This window comes from Lethenteron reissneri, unplaced genomic scaffold (genome assembly GCF_015708825.2).
Source record: "Lethenteron reissneri isolate LAM-NWPU_2019-01 unplaced genomic scaffold, ASM1570882v1 scaffold_1638, whole genome shotgun sequence".
In the NCBI taxonomy this organism is placed as follows: Eukaryota; Metazoa; Chordata; class Hyperoartia; order Petromyzontiformes; family Petromyzontidae; genus Lethenteron; species Lethenteron reissneri.
The window spans coordinates 1,938,532-1,962,296 of NW_026891375.1; the positions used below are offsets into that span (position 1 = coordinate 1,938,532).

General features: G+C 47.1%; 1 protein-coding gene across 1 annotated transcript in view; it reads right to left on the reverse strand.

Moving 5' to 3' along the window:
• Nucleotides 1-11,813, reverse strand: part of LOC133362934 (insulin receptor substrate 1-like) — a 28,276-nt gene extending 16,463 nt beyond the window's left edge. Inside the window, exon 1 of the mRNA XM_061581916.1 lies at nt 11,764-11,813. The gene's annotated coding sequence lies outside the window, so the exon portion shown is untranslated. The remainder of the gene's footprint in view (nt 1-11,763) is intronic.
• Nucleotides 11,814-23,765: the final 11,952 nt, after the last annotated feature.

Here is a 23,765-nt window from a genome sequence, read left to right on the forward strand (position 1 = left end):
ACTAACTCACTCACTCAACCACTGACTTACTCACTCAACCACTAACTCACTCACTCAACCACTGACTCACTCAACCACTAACTCACTCACTCAACCGCGAACTCACTCACTCAACCACTGACTTACTCACTCAACCACTAACTCACTCACTCAACCACTGACTCACTCAACCACTAACTCACTCACTCAACCGCGAACTCACTCACTCAACCACTGACTTACTCACTCACTCAACCGCGAACTCACTCACTCAACCACTGACTCACTCACTCAACCACTAACTCACTCACTCAACCACTGACTTACTCACTCAACCACTAACTCACTCACTCAACCACTGACTCACTCAACCACTAACTCACTCACTCAACCGCGAACTCACTCACTCAACCACTGACTTACCCACTCACTCAACCGCGAACTCACTCACTCAACCACTGACTCACTCACCCAAACACTAACTCACTCACTCAACCACTGACTTACTCACTCAACCACTAACTCACTCACTCAACCACTGACTCACTCAACCACTAACTCACTCACTCAACCACTGACTCACTCAACCACTAACTCACTCACTCAACCGCGAACTCACTCACTCAACCACTGACTTACTCACTCAACTACTGACTCACTCACTCACTCAACCACTGACTCACTCACTCAACCACTAACTCACTCACTCAACCACTGACTTACTCACTCAACCACTAACTCACTCACTCAACCACTGACTCACTCAACCACTAACTCACTCACTCAACCGCGAACTCACTCACTCAACCAATGACTTACTTACTCACTCAACCGCGAACTCACTCACTCAACCACTGACTCACTCACTCAACCACTAACTCACTCACTCAACCACTGACTTACTCACTCAACCACTAACTCACTCACTCAACCACTGACTCACTCAACCACTAACTCACTCACTCAACCGCGAACTCACTCACTCAACCACTGACTTACTCACTCAACTACTGACTCACTCACTCACTCAACCACTGACTCACTCACTCAACCACTAACTCATTCACTCAACCACTGACTTACTCACTCAACCACTAACTCACTCACTCAACCACTGACTCACTCAACCACTAACTCACTCACTCAACCGCGAACTCACTCACTCAACCACTGACTTACTCACTCAACCGCGAACTCACTCACTCAACCACTGACTCACTCACTCAACCACTAACTCACTCACTCAACCACTGATTCACTCACTCAACCACTGACTTACTCACTCAACCACTAACTCACTCAACCACTAACTCACTCACTCAACCGCGAACTCACTCAACCGCGAACTCACTCACTCAACCACTGACTTACTCACTCACTCAACCGCGAACTCACTCACTCAACCACTGACTCACTCACTCAACCACTAACTCACTCACTCAACCACTGACTTACTCACTCAACCACTAACTCACTCACTCAACCACTGACTCACTCAACCACTAACTCATTCACTCAACCGCGAACTCACTCACTCAACCACTGACTTACTCACTCACTCAACCACTGACTTACTCACTCAACCACTGACTCACTCACTCACTCAACCGCGAACTCACTCAACCACTGACTCACTCACTCAACCACTAACTCACTCAGTGACGAGCTCACTCACTCAACCACTAACTCACTCACTCAACCACTAACTATCTCACTCAACCACTGACTTACTCACTCAACTACTGACTCACTCACTCACTCAACCACTGACTCACTCACTCAACCACTAACTCACTCACTCAACCACTGACTTACTCACTCAACCACTAACTCACTCACTCAACCACTGACTCACTCAACCACTAACTCACTCACTCAACCGCGAACTCACTCACTCAACCACTGACTTACTCACTCAACTACTAACTCACTCACTCAACCACTGACTCACTCAACCACTAACTCACTCACTCAACCGCGAACTCACTCACTCAACCACTGACTTACTCACTCACTCAACCACTGACTTACTCACTCAACCACTGACTCACTCACTCACTCAACCGCGAACTCACTCAACCACTGACTCAACCACTGACTCACTCACTCAACCACTAACTCACTCAGTGACGAGCTCACTCACCCAACCACTAACTCACTCACTCAACCACTAACTCACTCACTCAACCACTGACTTACTCACTCAACTACTGACTCACTCACTCACTCAACCACTGATTCACTCACTCAACCACTAACTCACTCACTCAACCACTGACTTACTCACTCAACCACTAACTCACTCACTCAACCACTGACTCACTCAACCACTAACTCACTCACTCAACCGCGAACTCACTCACTCAACCACTGACTTACTCACTCAACCACTAACTCACTCACTCAACCACTGACTCACTCAACCACTAACTCACTCACTCAACCACTGACTCACTCAACCACTAACTCACTCACTCAACCGCGAACTCACTCACTCAACCACTGACTTACTCACTCACTCAACCACTGACTTACTCACTCAACCACTGACTCACTCACTCACTCAACCGCGAACTCACTCAACCACTGACTCAACCACTGACTCACTCACTCAACCACTAACTCACTCAGTGACGAGCTCACTCACTCAACCACTAACTCACTCACTCAACCACTAACTCACTCACTCAACCACTGACTTACTCACTCAACTACTGACTCACTCACTCAACTACTGACTCACTCACTCACTCAACCACTGACTCACTCACTCAACCACTAACTCACTCACTCAACCACTGACTTACTCACTCAACCACTAACTCACTCACTCAACCGCGAACTCACTCACTCAACCACTGACTCACTCACTCAACCACTAACTCACTCACTCAACCACTGACTTACTCACTCAACCACTAACTCACTCACTCAACCACTGACTCACTCAACCACTAACTCACTCACTCAACCGCGAACTCACTCACTCAACCACTGACTTACTCACTCACTCAACCGCGAACTCACTCACTCAACCACTGACTCACTCACTCAACCACTAACTCACTCACTCAACCACTGACTTACTCACTCAACCACTACTCACTCACTCAACCACTGACTCACTCAACCACTAACTCACTCACTCAACCGCGAACTCACTCACTCAACCACTGACTTACTCACTCACTCAACCGCGAACTCACTCACTCAACCACTGACTCACTCACTCAAACACTAACTCACTCACTCAACCACTGACTTACTCACTCAACCACTAACTCACTCACTCAACCACTGACTCACTCAACCACTAACTCACTCACTCAACCGCGAACTCACTCACTCAACCACTGACTTACTCACTCAACTACTGACTCACTCACTCACTCAACCACTGACTCACTCACTCAACCACTAACTCACTCACTCAACCACTGACTTACTCACTCAACCACTAACTCACTCACTCAACCACTGACTCACTCAACCACTAACTCACTCACTCAACCGCGAACTCACTCACTCAACCAATGACTTACTTACTCACTCAACCGCGAACTCACTCACTCAACCACTGACTCACTCACTCAACCACTAACTCACTCACTCAACCACTGACTTACTCACTCAACCACTGACTCACTCAACCACTAACTCACTCACTCAACCGCGAACTCACTCACTCAACCACTGACTTACTCACTCACTCAACCGCGAACTCACTCACTCAACCACTGACTCACTCACTCAACCACTAACTCACTCACTCAACCACTGACTTACTCACTCAACCACTAACTCACTCACTCAACCACTGACTCACTCAACCACTAACTCACTCACTCAACCGCGAACTCACTAACTCAACCACTGACTTACTCACTCACTCAACCGCGAACTCACTCACTCAACCACTGACTCACTCACTCAACCACTAACTCACTCACTCAACCACTGACTTACTCACTCACTCAACCACTGACTTACTCACTCAACCACCAACTCACTCACTCAACCGCGAACTCACTCACTCAACCACTGACTCACTCACTCACTCAACCGCGAACTCACTCACTCAACCACTGACTCACTCACTCAACCACTAACTCACTCACTCAACCACTGACTTACTCACTCACTCAACCACTGACTCACTCACTCAACTACTAACTCACTCACTCAACCACTGACTTACTCACTCAACCACTAACTCACTCACTCAACCACTGACTCACTCAACCACTAACTCACTCACTCAACCGCGAACTCACTCACTCAACCACTGACTTACTCACTCACTCAACCGCGAACTCACTCACTCAACCACTGACTCACTCACTCAACCACTAACTCACTCACTCAACCACTGACTTACTCACTCAACCACTAACTCACTCACTCAACCACTGACTCACTCAACCACTAACTCACTCACTCAACCGCGAACTCACTCACTCAACCACTGACTTACTCACTCACTCAACCGCGAACTCACTCACTCAACCACTGACTTACTCACTCAACTACTGACTCACTCACTCACTCAACCACTGACTCACTCACTCAACCACTAACTCACTCACTCAACCACTGACTTACTCACTCAACCACTAACTCACTCACTCAACCACTGACTCACTCAACCACTAACTCACTCACTCAACCGCGAACTCACTCACTCAACCACTGACTTACTCACTCAACTACTGACTCACTCACTCACTCAACCACTGACTCACTCACTCAACCACTAACTCACTCACTCAACCACTGACTTACTCACTCAACCACTAACTCACTCACTCAACCACTGACTCACTCAACCACTAACTCACTCACTCAACCGCGAACTCACTCACTCAACCAATGACTTACTTACTCACTCAACCGCGAACTCACTCACTCAACCACTGACTCACTCACTCAACCACTAACTCACTCACTCAACCACTGACTTACTCACTCAACCACTAACTCACTCACTCAACCACTGACTCACTCAACCACTAACTCACTCACTCAACCGCGAACTCACTCACTCAACCACTGACTTACTCACTCAACTACTGACTCACTCACTCACTCAACCACTGACTCACTCACTCAACCACTAACTCATTCACTCAACCACTGACTTACTCACTCAACCACTAACTCACTCACTCAACCACTGACTCACTCAACCACTAACTCACTCACTCAACCGCGAACTCACTCACTCAACCACTGACTTACTCACTCAACCGCGAACTCACTCACTCAACCACTGACTCACTCACTCAACCACTAACTCACTCACTCAACCACTGACTCACTCACTCAACCACTGACTTACTCACTCAACCACTAACTCACTCAACCACTAACTCACTCACTCAACCGCGAACTCACTCACTCAACCACTGACTTACTCACTCACTCAACCGCGAACTCACTCACTCAACCACTGACTCACTCACTCAACCACTAACTCACTCACTCAACCACTGACTTACTCACTCAACCACTAACTCACTCACTCAACCACTGACTCACTCAACCACTAACTCACTCACTCAACCGCGAACTCACTCACTCAACCACTGACTTACTCACTCACTCAACCGCGAACTCACTCACTCAACCACTGACTCACTCACTCAACCACTAACTCACTCACTCAACCACTGACTTACTCACTCACTCAACCACTGACTTACTCACTCAACCACTGACTCACTCACTCAACCACCAACTCACTCACTCAACCGCGAACTCACTCACTCAACCACTGACTCACTCACTCACTCAACCGCAAACTCACTCAACCACTGGCTCACTCAATCAACCACTGACTCACTCAACCACTAACTCACTCACTCAACCACGAACTCACTCAACCACTGGCTCACTCACTCAACCACTGACTGACTCACTCACTCAACCACTAACTCACTTACTCAACCACTGACTCACTCACTCACTCAACCACTAACTCACTCACTCAACCACTGACTCACTCAACCACGAACTCACTCAACCACTAACTCACTCACTCAACCACTGACTCACTCACTCAACCACGAACTCACTCAACCACTAACTCACTCACTCAACCACTAACTCACTCACTCAACCACTGACTCACTCACTCAACCACGAACTCACTCAACCACGAACTCACTCAACCACTAACTCACTCACTCAACCACTAACTCACTCACTCAGTGACGAGCTCACTCCCTCAACCACTAACTCACTCAACCTCTAACTCACTCACTCAACCACTAACTCACTCAACCACTAACTCACTCAACCACTAACTCACTCACTCAACCACTAACTCACTCAACCACTAACTCACTCAACCACTAACTCACTCAACCACTAACTCACTCAACCACCAACTAACTCGCTCAACAACTCACTCCCTCACTCAACCACTAACTCACTCAACCACTAACTATCTCAACCACTAACTCACTCACTCAACCACTAACTCACTCACTCAACCACTAACTCACTCACTCAACCACTAACTCACTCACTCAACCACTAACTCACTCACTCAACCACTAACTCACTCACTCAACCACTAACTCAACCACTAACTCACTCAACCACTAACTAACTTACTCAACCACTGGCTCACTCACTCAACCACTAACTCACTCACTCAACAACTCACTCACTCAACCAATGACTCACTCACTCAACCAATGACTCACTCACTCAACCACTAACTCACTCACTCAACCACTAACCCACTCACTCAACCACTAGCTCACTCACTCAACCACTAACTCACTCACTCAACCACTAACTCACTCACTCAATCACTAACTCACTCACTCAACCACTAACTCACTCACTCAACCACTAACTCACTCACTCAAACACTAACTCACTCACTCAAACACTAACTCACTCACTCAACAACTGACTCACTCAACCACTAACTCACTCTACCACTAACTCACTCACTCAACCACTAACTCACTCACTCAAACACTAACTCACTCAACCACTAACTCACTCACTCAACCACTTACTCACTCAACCACTAAATTACTCACTCAACCACTCACTCACTCAACCACTAAATTACTCACTCAACCACTAACTCACTCACTCAACCACTAACTCACTCACTCAACCACTAACTCAACCACTAACTCACTCAACCACTAACTAACTCACTCAACCACTGGCTCACTCACTCAACCACTAACTCACTCACTCAACAACTCACTCACTCAACCAATGACTCACTCACTCAACCACGAACTCACTCACTCAACCACTAACTCACTCACTCCACCACTCACTCACTCAACCACTAACTTACTCACTCAACCACTAACTCACTCACTCAACCACTAACTCACTCACTCAACTACTGACTCACTCACTCAACCACTAACTCACTCAACAACTCAACCACTAACTCACTCAACCACTCGGCTAATCACTCAATCACTGAAGAAACCTTCACATTCTTGAAAACCGAGGCGATCACTTCCACTTTCTTGAAACCACCACCACCACCATCACCATCACACCCATCTTGCCCACGTCACCACAACCACCACCACCACCAACTCCACCATAATCACCACAACACCACGATCGATTAGGAAATTAACTCACTAACTCACTCACTCAACCACTGACTCACTCAACCACTAACTCACTCAACCACTAACTCACTCACTCAACCACTAACTCACTCAACCACTCACTCAACCACTCACTCAACCACTAACTCACTCACTCAACAACTAACTCACTCAACCACTAACTCACTCACTCAACCACTTACTCAACCACTAACTCACTCAACCACTAACTCACTCAACCACCAACTAACTCACTCAACAGCTCACTCCCTCACTCAACCACTAACTCACTCCCTCACTCAACCACTAACTAACTCAACCACTCACTCACTCACTCAACAACTCACTCACTAACTCACTCAACCACTAACTCACTCAACAACTCACTAACTCACTCACTCAACAACTCACTAACTCACTCAACCACTCGGCTAATCACTCAATCACTGAATAAACCTTCACATTCTTGATAACCGAGGCGATCACTTTCACTTTCTTGAAATCACCACCACCATCACACCCATCTTGCCCACGTCACCACAACCACCACCACTCACTCAACCACTAACTCACTCAACCACTAACTCACTCAACCACTAACTCACTCAACCACTAACTCACTCAACCACTAACTCACTCAACCACTAACTCACTCACTCAACCACTGACTAACTCACTCAACCACTGACTCACTCACTCAACCACTAACTCACTCAAAAACTCACTCAACCACTAACTCACTCACTCAACCACTGACTCACTCACTCAACCACTAACTCACTCATTCAACCACCAACTCACTCAACCACTCACTCACTCAACAACTCACTCACTCAACAACTCACTCACTCAACCACTAACTCACTCACTCAACCACTAACTCACTCACTCAACCACTAACTCACTCACTCAACCACTAACTCACTCAACCACTGACTCACTCAACCACTCACTCACTCACTCAACCACTGACTCACTCAACCACTGACTCACTCACTCAACCACTAACTCACTCAACCACTGACTCACTCACTCAACCACTAACTCACTCACTCAACCACTGACTCACTCAACCACTAACTCACTCAACCACTAACTCACTCAACCACTCACTCACTCAACCACTAACTCACTCAACCACTAACTCACTCACTCAACCACTAACTCACTCACTCAACAACTCACTAACTCAACCACTGACTCGCTCACTCAACCACCAACTAACTCACTCAACCACTAACTCACTCAACAACTCACTCCCTCACTCAACCACTAACTCACTCAACCACTTACTCAACCACTAACTCACTCAACAACTCACTTCCTCACTCAACCACTAACTCACTCACTCAACCACTGACTCACTCAACCACTAACTCACTCACTCAACCACTAACTCACTCAACCACTCACTCACTCAACCACCAACTAACTCACTCAACAACTCACTCACTCAACCACTAACTCACTCACTCAACAACTAACTCACTCAACCACTCACTCACACTCACACTAACTCACTCAACAACTCACTCACTCACACTAACTCACTCAACAACTCACTCACTCACACTCACAGAAACTCACTCAACCACTCACTCACTCAACCACCAACTAACTCACTCAACAACTCACTCACTCAACCACTAACTCACTCAACTCACTCACTCAACAACTAACTCACTCAACCACCAACTAACTCACTCAACAACTCACTCAACCACTAACTCACTCAACCACTAACTCAACCAACCACCAACTAACTCACTCAACCACCAACTAACTCACTCAACAACTCACTCAACCACTAACTCACTCAACCACTAACTCACTCAACCACTAACTCACTCAACCACTAACTCACTCAACCACCAACTAACTCACTCAACAGCTCACTCCCTCACTCAACCACTAACTCACTCCCTCACTCAACCACTAACTAACTCAACCACTCACTCACTCACTCAACAACTCACTCACTAACTCACTCAACCACTAACTCACTCAACAACTCACTAACTCACTCACTCAACAACTCACTAACTCACTCAACCACTCGGCTAATCACTCAATCACTGAATAAACCTTCACATTCTTGATAACCGAGGCGATCACTTTCACTTTCTTGAAATCACCACCACCATCACACCCATCTTGCCCACGTCACCACAACCACCACCACTCACTCAACCACTAACTCACTCAACCACTAACTCACTCAACCACTAACTCACTCAACCACTAACTCACTCAACCACTAACTCACTCAACCACTAACTCACTCACTCAACCACTGACTAACTCACTCAACCACTGACTCACTCACTCAACCACTAACTCACTCAAAAACTCACTCAACCACTAACTCACTCACTCAACCACTGACTCACTCACTCAACCACTAACTCACTCATTCAACCACCAACTCACTCAACCACTCACTCACTCAACAACTCACTCACTCAACAACTCACTCACTCAACCACTAACTCACTCACTCAACCACTAACTAACTCACTCAACCACTAACTCACTCACTCAACCACTAACTCACTCAACCACTGACTCACTCAACCACTCACTCACTCACTCAACCACTGACTCACTCAACCACTGACTCACTCACTCAACCACTAACTCACTCAACCACTGACTCACTCACTCAACCACTAACTCACTCACTCAACCACTGACTCACTCAACCACTAACTCACTCAACCACTAACTCACTCAACCACTCACTCACTCAACCACTAACTCACTCAACCACTAACTCACTCACTCAACCACTAACTCACTCACTCAACAACTCACTAACTCAACCACTGACTCGCTCACTCAACCACCAACTAACTCACTCAACCACTAACTCACTCAACAACTCACTCCCTCACTCAACCACTAACTCACTCAACCACTTACTCAACCACTAACTCACTCAACAACTCACTTCCTCACTCAACCACTAACTCACTCACTCAACCACTGACTCACTCAACCACTAACTCACTCACTCAACCACTAACTCACTCAACCACTCACTCACTCAACCACCAACTAACTCACTCAACAACTCACTCACTCAACCACTAACTCACTCACTCAACAACTAACTCACTCAACTACTCACTCACACTCACACAAACTCACTCAACAACTCACTCACTCACACTAACTCACTCAACAACTCACTCACTCACACTAACTCACTCAACCACTCACTCACTCAACCACCAACTAACTCACTCAACAACTCACTCACTCAACCACTAACTCACTCAACTCACTCACTCAACAACTAACTCACTCAACCACCAACTAACTCACTCAACAACTCACTCAACCACTAACTCACTCAACCACTAACTCAACCAACCACCAACTAACTCACTCAACCACCAACTAACTCACTCAACAACTCACTCAACCACTAACTCACTCAACCACTAACTCACTCAACCACTAACTCACTCAACCAATAACTCACTCAACAACTCAACAACTAACTAACTCACTCAACAACTCAACCACTAACTCACTCACTCAACCACTAACTAACTCAACAACTCAACCACTAACTAACTCAACAACTCAACCACTAACTCAACCACTCGGCTAATCACTCAATCACTGAAGAAACCTTCACATTCTTGATAACCGAGGCGATCACTTTCACTTTCTTGAAATCACCACCACCACCATCACACCCATCTTGCCCACGTCACCACAACCACAACAACCACCACTAACTCCACCATAATCACCACAACACCACGATCGATTAAGAAATTACCACAAATATCGTCGCGTTCGTGGTGAGGCAATCATCGCAAAAGCACGAAGCGTCCACCACCTCTGCGCTACGGCAGCAACGCAATCGCTTGCACAACCACCACAACCACAATCATCACCACCACCACCACTACTAACAACGTCGTCAAAACTGCAATTTGTCGGCTGGCTGGATGAGCGATGCGCAATCCGAACCCTTGACGAATAGGAGGTTTTAAAATTCTGAGGTTAAAAAATTCTGAGGTAAAATAAAAATCTCTGAGGTAAACCACGCGAGAAAAATCTAAGTTTTTTTTGGAGGGCAAAGTTTGCCGTTGACTCTTTATAAGTTTCTATACATTTTTATCTTGTTTTTTTAGTGTTTTTTTTAGTGTTTTCTGTAAGTTTTTACCTCACGACAATTTTGACGGCAGTCCACTTGGCGCGCGCCGCCGCCACCCCCAACACAGATGCACCCCCCCTCCCCCCAACTCTCTAACACCTCCTCCCATTGGTCGAGCGCCGCCACGTGGGGCGCGCTTCGACCAATCGGCTGCCGAGTTGCATCGCGCGCTGCAATTTGGGCCCGCGGGGGGGGGGGCGTCATCGCGGGGGTCGGGGGGAGGGGCCGAGGGGGGTGTAGAGGGGGTCCGCCATGTTGGTAAGGGAAGGCACGGTGACGTCACGCCCTGCGTTAACGAAGGTGGCGTAGCAGCCACCCCTACATAAGATGGCCGCCTAGGCGACTTCCTGTTGTTCGATCGTCATGTCCGGTTGTGCCGACCAATAGCAGGAGGGGGGAGTGTGAAGGGGGCGTGGCTTCATCGCCGCCCCCCGCCCCTTGCCTGGCGCCACCGGCCACGTGACACCGCGGGGTCACGAGGGGACGCGGGGTCACGGAGGGTCTCGGTTCTCGATTTCTCAACGTTGCCCCATAGACTTGCAATAGGAACCGGTTCCCTATCTCTTAACATGGCCCCATTGACTTCTATGGGAACCGGTTCCCTATCTCTTAACATGGCCCCATTGACTTTCTATAGGAACCGGTTCCCTATCTCTTAACATTGCCCCATAGACTTGCAATAGGAACCGGTTCCCTATCTCTTAACATGGCCCCATTGACTTTCTATAGGAACCGGTTCCCTATCTCTTAACATTGCCCCATAGACTTGCAATAGGAACCGGTTCTCTATCTCTTAACATGGCCCCATTGACTTTTATGGGAACCGGTTCCCTATCTCTTAACATGGCCCCATAGACTTTCTATGGGAACCGGTTCCCTATCTCTTAACATTGCCCCATAGACTTGCAATAGGAACCGGTTCTCTATCTCTTAACATGGCCCCATTGACTTTTATGGGAACCGGTTCCCTATCTCTTAACATGGCCCCATAGACTTTCTATGGGAACCGGTTCCCTATCTCTTAACATTGCCCCATAGACTTTCTATGAGAACCGGTTCCCTATCTCTTAACATTGCCCCATAGACTTCTATGGGAACCGGTTCCCTATCTCTTAACATTGCCCCATTGACTTCTATGGGAACCGGTTCCCTATCTCTTAACATTGCCCCATAGACTTCTATGGGAACCGGTTCCCTATCTCTTAACATGGTCCCATAGATTTGCAATAGGAACCGGTTCCCCATCTCTCAACATTGCCCCATAGACTTCTATGGGAACCGGTTCCCTATCTCTTAACATGGTCCCATAGACTTGCAATAGGAACCGGTTCCCCATCTCTCAACATTGCCCTATAGACTTCTATGGGAACCGGTTCAATATTTATAAATATTCCCACTCACGACCACCACAGCCAACAACACCCAGTGACGATTATCTGAACCGGTCCTGGGCCTCCCCTAGATCGACTCAACCTCAAATGAGTTACCTGGTGTAGCGGTGTGTGTAGTAAACATCACCACTGGGGGAGACAAAGGCGGCCGGGCGTGGTGCTGGTAGCCACCCACCCCCTCGTGTGCCACAGTGCCGGTAGCCTTCATAGGTGCTGCTCGCTAACAGCACTTGCCCCTGCAGTCTGTTAAGAGGCTACACGGGGGATCTTTGTATGTGTCTTCCTTCACATGTGCTGCTGCTACTCGCTACTAACAGCACTTGCCCCAGCAGTCTGTAGAGGCTACACGGGGGATCTTTGTCTGTGTCTACCTTCATAGGTGCTGCTGCTACTCGCTACTAACAGCACTTGCCCCGGCAGTCTGTGGAGGCTACACGGGGGATCTTTATCTGTGTCTACCTTCATTGGTGCTGCTACTAACAGCACTTGCCCCAACAATCTGTAGAGGCTACACGGGGGATCTTTGTCTTCATGTATATGGAAATTTGGTGGTGGTATGGGGCTGAGTGTGTAATTTGTGTGTTCTTTGATTGTGTCTTTACATCTCTTGCCCATCGGATTCCTCCTGCAGTGTCAATAAACACAGTGACTCCTCATCTTGCGAACCGGTTAGGTTCCAGATGGGTCTGTTCGTAAGTCGATTCGTTTGCAAGTCCCAACTTGACTCCTGTCGATTCCAAACGTGTTGTAGGGCGTGTCCGGTACTACTATACTACATTATACACTACTACAATACATTATACACTACACTACATTATATACTACTACACTACTATACACTACAATACATTATACACTACTATACTACATTATATACTACTACACTACATTATACACTACACTACATTATACACTACTACACTACACTATACACTACTACACTACACTATATACTACTACACTACATTATACACTACACTACATTATACACTACTACACTACATTATACATAACTATACATTATACACTACTATACTACATTATATACTACTACACTACATTATACACTACACTAAAATACACTACATTATATACTCCACTACATTATATAATACACTACTATACACACTCCACTACTATACATTATACACTACTACACTAAACTATACACTACACTACCATATACTACAAACTACTACACTACTATACACTACACTACTATACTACATTATACACGACTATACTACATTATACACTACACTACTCTATACTACTACACTACATTATACACTACTACACTACATTATACACTACACTATTATACGCTACACTACATTATACACTACTACACTACATTATACACTACACTACTATACGCTACACACTACACTACTATACACACTACACTACATTATACACTACACTACTATATGCTACACACTACACTACTATACACACTACACTACATTATACACTACACTACTATACGCTACACACTACACTACTATACACACTACACTACCATATACTACAAACTACTACACTACTATACACTACACTACTATACATTATACACACTACACTACATTATATACTACACTACTCTATACTACTACACTACATTATATACTACACTATTATACACTACACTACATTATACACTACTACACTACATTATATACTACACTACCATACTACATTATATACTATACTACTACACTACATTATACACTTCACTACTATATGCTACACACTACACTACTATACACACTACACTACATTATACACTACACTACTATATGCTACACACTACACTACTATACACACTACACTACATTATACACTACACTACTATATGCTACACACTACACTACTATACACACTACACTACATTACACACTACACAACTATACACACTACTATACATTATACACTACACTACATTATATAATCCCGTCCGAAAACCGGTCCGAAAACCCGTACGAAATCCCTTATGACATCCCGCACGAAATCCTGTACGAAATCCAGTCCGAAATCCCATACAAAATCTAAATCCCGTAAGAAATCCCGTACAAAATCCCGTACGAAATCGAAATCCCATCCGAAATCCTGTCCGAAATCCCGTCCGAAATCCAGTCCGAAATGCCGTACAAAATCCCGTACGAAATCCCGTACGAAATCCTGTACGAAATCCAGTCTGAAATCCCGTACAAAATCGAAATCCTGTACGAAATCCCGTACGAAATCCCGTACGAAATCGAAATCCCGTACGAAATCCTGTACGAAATCGAAATCCCGTCCGAAATCCCGTCCGAGATCCAGTCCGAAATCGCGTCTGAAATCTCGTCCAAAATCCCGTCCGAAATCCCGTCTGAAATCCCGTCCGAAATCCCGTCTGAAATCCCGTACGAAATCCCGTCCGAAATCCCGTCCGAAATCCCGTCCGAAATCCCGTACGAAATCCCGTCCGAAATCCCGTACAAAATCGAAATCCCGTATGAAATCCCGTACGAAATCCCGTACGAAATCCCGTACGAAATCGAAATCCTGTCCGTAATCCTGTCCGAAATCCCGTCCGAAATCCCGTACGAAATCCCGTACGAAATCCTGTACGAAATTCAGTCCGAAATCCCGTACAAAATCGAAATCCTGTACGAAATCCCGTACGAAATCCCGTACGAAATCGAAATCCTGTACGAAATCCCGTACGAAATCCTGTACGAAATCCAGTCCGAAATCCCGTACAAAATCGAAATCCTGTACGAAATCCCGTACGAAATCCCGTACGAAATCGAAATCCCGTACGAAATCCTGTACGAAATCGAAATCCCGTCCGAGATCCAGTCCGAAATCGCGTCTGAAATCTCGTCCAAAATCCCGTCCGAAATCCCGTCCGAAATCCCGTCTGAAATCCCGTCCGAAATCCCGTACGAAATCCCTTACGAAATCCCGCACGAAATCCTGTACGAAATCCAGTCCGAAATCCCGTACAAAATCGAAATCCCGTAACAAATCCCGTACGAAATCCCGTACGAAATCGAAATCCCGTCCGTAATCCTGTCCGAAATCCCGTCCGAAATCCCGTCCGAAATCCCGTACGAAATCCCGTACGAAATCCCGTACGAAATCCTGTACGAAATTCAGTCCGAAATCCCGTACAAAATCGAAATCCTGTACGAAATCCCGTACAAATCCCGTACGAAATCGAAATCCTGTACGAAATCCCGTACGAAATCCTGTACGAAATCCAGTCCGAAATCCCGTACAAAATCGAAATCCTGTACGAAATCCCGTACGAAATCCCGTACGAAATCGAAATCCCGTACGAAATCCTGTACGAAATCGAAATCCCGTCCGAAATCCCGTCCGAGATCCAGTCCGAAATCGCGTCTGAAATCTCGTCCAAAATCCCGTCCGAAATCCCGTCCGAAATCCCGTCTGAAATCCCGTCCGAAATCCCGTCCGAAATCCCGTACGAAATCCCGTCCGAAATCCCGTCCGAAATCCCGTACAAAATCGAAATCCCGTACGAAATCCCGTACGAAATCCCGTACGAAATCGAAATCCCGTCCGAAATCCCATCCGAAATCTCGTCCGAAATCCCGTCCGAAATCCCGTCCGAATTCCCATCCGAAATCCTGTACGAAATGCCGTACAAAATCCCGTACGAAATCCCGTACGAAATCCTGTACGAAATCCAGTCTGAAATCCCGTACAAAATCGAAATCCTGTACGAAATCCCGTACGAAATCCCGTACGAAATCGAAATCCCGTACGAAATCCTGTACGAAATCGAAATCCCGTCCGAAATCCCGTCCGAGATCCAGTCCGAAATCGCGTCTGAAATCTCGTCCAAAATCCCGTCCGAAATCCCGTCTGAAATCCCGTCCGAAATCCCGTCTGAAATCCCGTACGAAATCCCGTCCGAAATCCCGTCCGAAATCCCGTCCGAAATCCCATACGAAATCCCGTCCGAAATCCCGTCCGAAATCCCGTACAAAATCGAAATCCCGTACGAAATCCCGTACGAAATCCCGTACGAAATCGAAATCCCGTCCGTAATCCTGTCCGAAATCCCGTCCGAAATCCCGTACGAAATCCCGTACGAAATCCTGTACGAAATTCAGTCCGAAATCCCGTACAAAATCGAAATCCTGTACGAAATCCCGTACGAAATCCCGTACGAAATCGAAATCCTGTACGAAATCCCGTACGAAATCCTGTACGAAATCCAGTCCGAAATCCCGTACAAAATCGAAATCCTGTACGAAATCCCGTACGAAATCCCGTACGAAATCGAAATCCCGTACGAAATCCTGTACGAAATCGAAATCCCGTCCGAGATCCAGTCCGAAATCGCGTCTGAAATCTCGTCCAAAATCCCGTCCGAAATCCCGTCCGAAATCCCGTCTGAAATCCCGTCCGAAATCCCGTACGAAATCCCTTACGAAATCCCGCACGAAATCCTGTACGAAATCCAGTCCGAAATCCCGTACAAAATCGAAATCCCGTACAAAATCCCGTACGAAATCCCGTACGAAATCGAAATCCCGTCCGTAATCCTGTCCGAAATCCCGTCCGAAATCCCGTCCGAAATCCCGTACGAAATCCCGTACGAAATCCCGTACGAAATCCTGTACGAAATTCAGTCCGAAATCCCGTACAAAATCGAAATCCTGTACGAAATCCCGTACAAATCCCGTACGAAATCGAAATCCTGTACGAAATCCCGTACGAAATCCTGTACGAAATCCAGTCCGAAATCCCGTACAAAATCGAAATCCTGTACGAAATCCCGTACGAAATCCCGTACGAAATCGAAATCCCGTACGAAATCCTGTACGAAATCGAAATCCCGTCCGAAATCCCGTCCGAGATCCAGTCCGAAATCGCGTCTGAAATCTCGTCCAAAATCCCGTCCGAAATCCCGTCCGAAATCCCGTCTGAAATCCCGTCCGAAATCCCGTACGAAATCCCGTACGAAATCCCGTCCGAAATCCCGTCCGAAATCCCGTACAAAATCGAAATCCCGTACGAAATCCCGTACGAAATCCCGTACGAAATCGAAATCCCGTCCGAAATCCCATCCGAAATCTCGTCCGAAATCCCGTCCGAAATCCCGTCCGAATTCCCGTCCGAAATCCTGTACGAAATGCCGTACAAAATCCTGTACGAAATCCTGTTCGAAATCCCGTACAAAATCGAAATCCCGTACGAAATCGAAATCCCGTACGAAATCCTGTCCGAAATCCCATCCGAAATCTCGTCCGAAATCCCGTCCGAAATCCCGTCCGAGATCCCGTCCGAATTCCCGTCCGAAATCCTGTACGAAATGCCGTACAAAATCCTGTACGAAATCCTGTCCGAAATCCCGTACGAAATCGAAATCCCGTACGAAATCGAAATCCCGTACGAAATCCCGGACGAAATCCCGTCCGAAATCCCGTCCGAAATCGCGTCCGAAATCCCGTCCGAAATCCCGTACAAAATCGAAATCCTGTACGAAATCCCGTACGAAATCGAAATCCCGTACGAAATCCTGTACGAAATCGAAATCCCGTACGAAATCCCGGACGAAATCTCGTCCGAAATCCCGTACGAAATCCCGTCCGACATCCCGTCCGAAATCCCATCCGAAATCCCGTCCGAAATCCCGGCCGACATCCCGTCCGAAATCCCGTCCGAAATCCTGTCCGAAATCCCGTCCGAAATCCCGTCCGAAATCCCGTCCGAAAACCCGTACGAAATCCCTTACGAAATCCCGCATGAAATCCTGTACGAAATCCAGTCCGAAATCCTGTACAAAATCGAAATCCCGTAAGAAATCCCGTACAAAATCCCGTACGAAATCGAAATCCCGTCCGTAATCCTGTCCGAAATCCCGTCCGAAATCCCGTACGAAATCCCGTACGAAATCCTGTACGAAATTCAGTCCGAAATCCCGTACAAAATCGAAATCCTGTACGAAATCCCGTACGAAATCCCGTACGAAATCGAAATCCCGTACGAAATCCTGTACGAAATTGAAATCCCGTCCGAAATCCCGTCTGAAATCCAGTCTGAAATCGCGTCTGAAATCTCGTCCAAAATCCGGTCCGAAATCCCGTCTGAAATCCCGAACGAAATCGAAATCCCGTCCGAAATCCCATCCGAAATCCCGTCCGAAATCCCGTCCGAAATCCCGTACGAAATCCCGTCCGAAATCTAAATCCCGTCCGAAATCTAAATCCCGTCCGAAATCCCGTCCAAAAACCAGTCCGAAATTCCTTCCGAAATCTCGTACGAAATCCTGTACGAAATCCAGTCCGAAATCCTGTACAAAATCGAAATCCCGTACGAAATCCCGTACGAAATCGAAATCCCGTACGAAATCGAAATCCCGAACGAAATCCCGTCCGAAATCCCGTCCGAAATCCCGTACGAAATCCCGTACGAAATCCCGTACGAAATCCTGTACGAAATTCAGTCCGAAATCCCGTACAAAATCGAAATCCTGTACGAAATCCCGTCCGAAATCCCACCCGAAATCTAAATCCCGTCCGAAATCTAAATCCCGTTTTTGCCCCCAAATCACGTTTTTGCCCTCCAAATCACGTTTTTGCCCCCAAATCACGTTTTTGCCCCCCAAATCACGTTTTTACCCCCAAATCACGTTTTTGCCCCCTAATCACGTTTTTGCCCACAAATCACGTTTTTGCCCCCAAATCACGTTTTTGCCCCCAAATCACGTTTTTACCCCCAAATCACGTTTTTGCCCCCTAATCACGTTTTTGCCCACAAATCACGTTTTTGCCCCCAAATCACGTTTTTGCCCCCAAATCACGTTTTTGCCACCCAAATCACGTTTTTGCCCACAAATCACGTTTTTGCCCCCAAATCACGTTTTTGCCCCCAAATCACGTTTTTGCCCACAAATCACGTTTTTGCCCCCAAATCACGTTTTTGCCCCCAAATCACGTTTTTGCCCCCCAAATCACGTTTTTGCCCCCAAATCACGTTTTTGCCCCCCAAATCACGTTTTTGCCCACAAATCACGTTTTTGCCCCCAAATCACGTTTTTGCCCCCAAATCACGTTTTTGCCCACAAATCACGTTTTTGCCCCCAAATCACGTTTTTGCCCCCAAATCACGTTTTTGACCCCAAATTACGTTTTTGCCCCCAAATCACGTTTTGCCCCCCAAATCACGTTTTTGCCCCCAAATCACGTTTCTGCCCCCAAATCACGTTTTTGCCTCCCAAATCACATTTTTGCCCCCAAATCACGTTTTTTCCCCCAAATCACGTTTTTGCCCCCCAAATCACGTTTTTGCCCCCAAATCACGTTTTTGCCCCCAAATCACGTTTTTGCCCCCCAAATCACGTTTTTGCCACCCAAATCACGTTTTTGCCCACAAATCACGTTTTTGCCCCCAAATCACGTTTTTGCCACCCAAATCACGTTTTTGCCCACAAATCACGTTTTTGCCCCCAAATCACGTTTTTGCCCACAAATCACGTTTTTGCCCCCAAATCACGTTTTTGACCCCAAATTACGTTTTTGCCCCCAAATCACGTTTTGCCCCCCAAATCACGTTTTTGCCCCCAAATCACGTTTTTGCCCCCAAATCACGTTTTTGCCTCCCAAATCACATTTTTGCCCCCAAATCACGTTTTTTCCCCCAAATCACGTTTTTGCCCCCCAAATCACGTTTTTGCCCCCAAATCACGTTTTTGACCCCAAATTACGTTTTTGCCCCCAAATCACGTTTTGCCCCCCAAATCACGTTTTTGCCCCCAAATCACGTTTTTGTCCCCAAATCACGTTTTTGCCTCCCAAATCACATTTTTGCCCCCAAATCACGTTTTTGCCCCCCAAATCACGTTTTTGCCCCCAAATCACGTTTTTGCCCCCCAAATCACGTTTTTGCCCCCAAATCACGTTTTTGCCCACAAATCACGTTTTTGCCCCCAAATCACGTTTTTGACCCCAAATTACGTTTTTGCCCCCAAATCACGTTTTGCCCCCCAAATCACGTTTTTGCCCCCAAATCACGTTTTTGCCCCCAAATCACGTTTTTGCCTCCCAAATCACATTTTTGCCCCCAAATCACGTTTTTTTCCCCCAAATCACGTTTTTGCCCCCCAAATCACGTTTTTGCCCCCAAATCACGTTTTTGCCCCCAAATCACGTTTTTGCCCCCCAAATCACGTTTTTGCCCCCAAATCACGTTTTTGCCCCCAAATCACGTTTATTTTTTAATTCAATTTATTTTTATTATTTTTATCACTTTATTTTAATTATTCTTTAATTGAATTTATTTTTTATTATTTTAATCACTTTATTGTTAATTATTTTTAACCACTTTATTTATTTTTAATAACTTTATTTTATTTATTTTTAATTGAATTTTTTTTTATTTTAATCACTTTATTTTAATTATTTTTAACCACTTTATTGTTATTATTTTAATCACTTTATGTAAATTATTTTTAACCACTTTATTTATTTTTATTCACATGTACCTATGTTTTGAATTTGAAAAAATAATTGTATTTTTCCAATTAAGAAGGGTTCTGTGAATGCGCATATGGAACTGGTGGGGTTCAGTACCTCCAACAAGACGATGCCGCTCCAATAGATGCACCTTTGTCACAGGCCTTTTAATGACAAGAATGTGAAGTTGAACACTCAGTTCCTAGGTTCAACCTGCAGGGTAAGGTCGGCCAGTCTTTATGGACCTGTGTGTTGGGTAGATCTCTAACCAGGAGCGAATGCCAATAAGCTCCCAAGCATTCACTGTTATCAATTGCATTTATATTGTGCTTGCTTAATTGCCTCGGCAATTCGGAGTTTTCATCGTATCTCGTCTCAAACACTCCAAGAGCATCCCCAAGTAGCAGCTGCCCCTGTGTGGCACAAGGTGGTGGCCCTGCACCGGCCTGCGTGTGGACAAGAGCCTGTCAGTAGGGGGCGATGGTTGATGTGGCATCTCAGTTGTGGAGTTTGTAGGTAATGTTTGGAATTTGCTCAATTTTTACCCAGATGCCAGCATGCAATGGCCGACTCGTTTTGAATGGTGCATTAGTATGTGGTACATACACTGTTAAGCAGACGGTGCGGTTTTTTTTAACTGGCTTCTTGTTAATAGGATGTAACATAATGCAGTATATTTCAGTGCAGTAATTCTATTTTGTTAATATGCCTGTCACGAATTTAGAATGAATACTTGTCTGATGGTGTGCGTACATGTCACCTTTTGTCTATAAGGGTCAAACATTGAATAAGTCATGTTAGGACACAGTGTGTGTTTTGCAAGTAACCTGTACAGATCACTCAGGTGAGGCTCATTGTTCTTGTGATACAGGTCAAAAGGTACTTTTGTGTTTTCAGGAAGTATCTCCCTCTGGAGAAACTCATTGTCTTTGAAATAGGGAGCACACTCGGATCATTAATCTGTTACAAGGCAAACCACTCAAAAGTTGCACGTAGAGGAGATACATTCTCTACAACACGAATTATAATTTTGTATTATGTGAGATACATTCTGCCAAGCCCCCCCGTCCACACGATGACGTCACCACGCACGGAGGCGCCCACCAACCCGAGCGCGATGACGTCACCACGCACGGGGGCGCCCACCAAACCGAGCGCAATGACGTCACCACGCACGGGGGCGCCCACCAAACCGAGCGCGATGACGTAACCACGCACGGAGGCGCCCACCAACCCGAGCGCGATGACGTCACCACGCACGGGGGCGCCCACCAACCCGAGCGCGATGACGTCACCACGCACGGGGGCGCCCACCAAACCGAGCGCGATGACGTCAGCACGCACGGGGCGCCCACCAAACCGAGCGTGATGACGTCACCACGTACGGGGGCGCCCGCCAACCCGAGCACGATGACGTCACCACGCACGGGGGCGCCCGCCAACCCGAGCGCGATGACGTCACCACGCACGGGAGCGCCCCAACCAACCCGAGCTCGATGACGTCACCACGCACGGGGGCGCCCCAACCAACCCGAGCGCGATGACGTCACCACGCACGGGGGCGCCCACCAAACCGAGCGCGATGACGTCAGCACGCACGGGGCGCCCACCAAACCGAGCGTGATGACGTCACCACGCACGGGGTCGCCCACCAAACCGAGCGCGATGACGTCACCACGCACGGGGGCGCCCACCAACCCGAGCGAGATGACGTCACCACGCACAGGGTCGCCCACCAAACCGAGCGCGATGACGTCACCACGCACGGAGGCGCCCACCAAACCGAGTGTGATGACGTCAGCACGCACGGGGGCGCCCACCAAACCGAGCGCGATGACGTCACCACGCACGGGGCGCCCACCAACGCGAGCGCGATGACGTCACCACGCACGGGGTCGCCCACCAACCCGAGCGCGATGACGTCACCACGCACTGTGGCACCCACCAACCCGAGCGCGATGACGTCAGTACGCACGGAGGCGCCCAACAACCCGAGCGCGATGACGTCAGCACGCACGGGGCGCCCACCAAACCGAGCGTGATGACGTCACCACGCACGGGGGCGCCCGCCACCCCGAGCGCGATGACGTCACCTCGCACGGGGGCACCCACCACCCCGAGCGCGATGACGTCACCTCGCACGGGG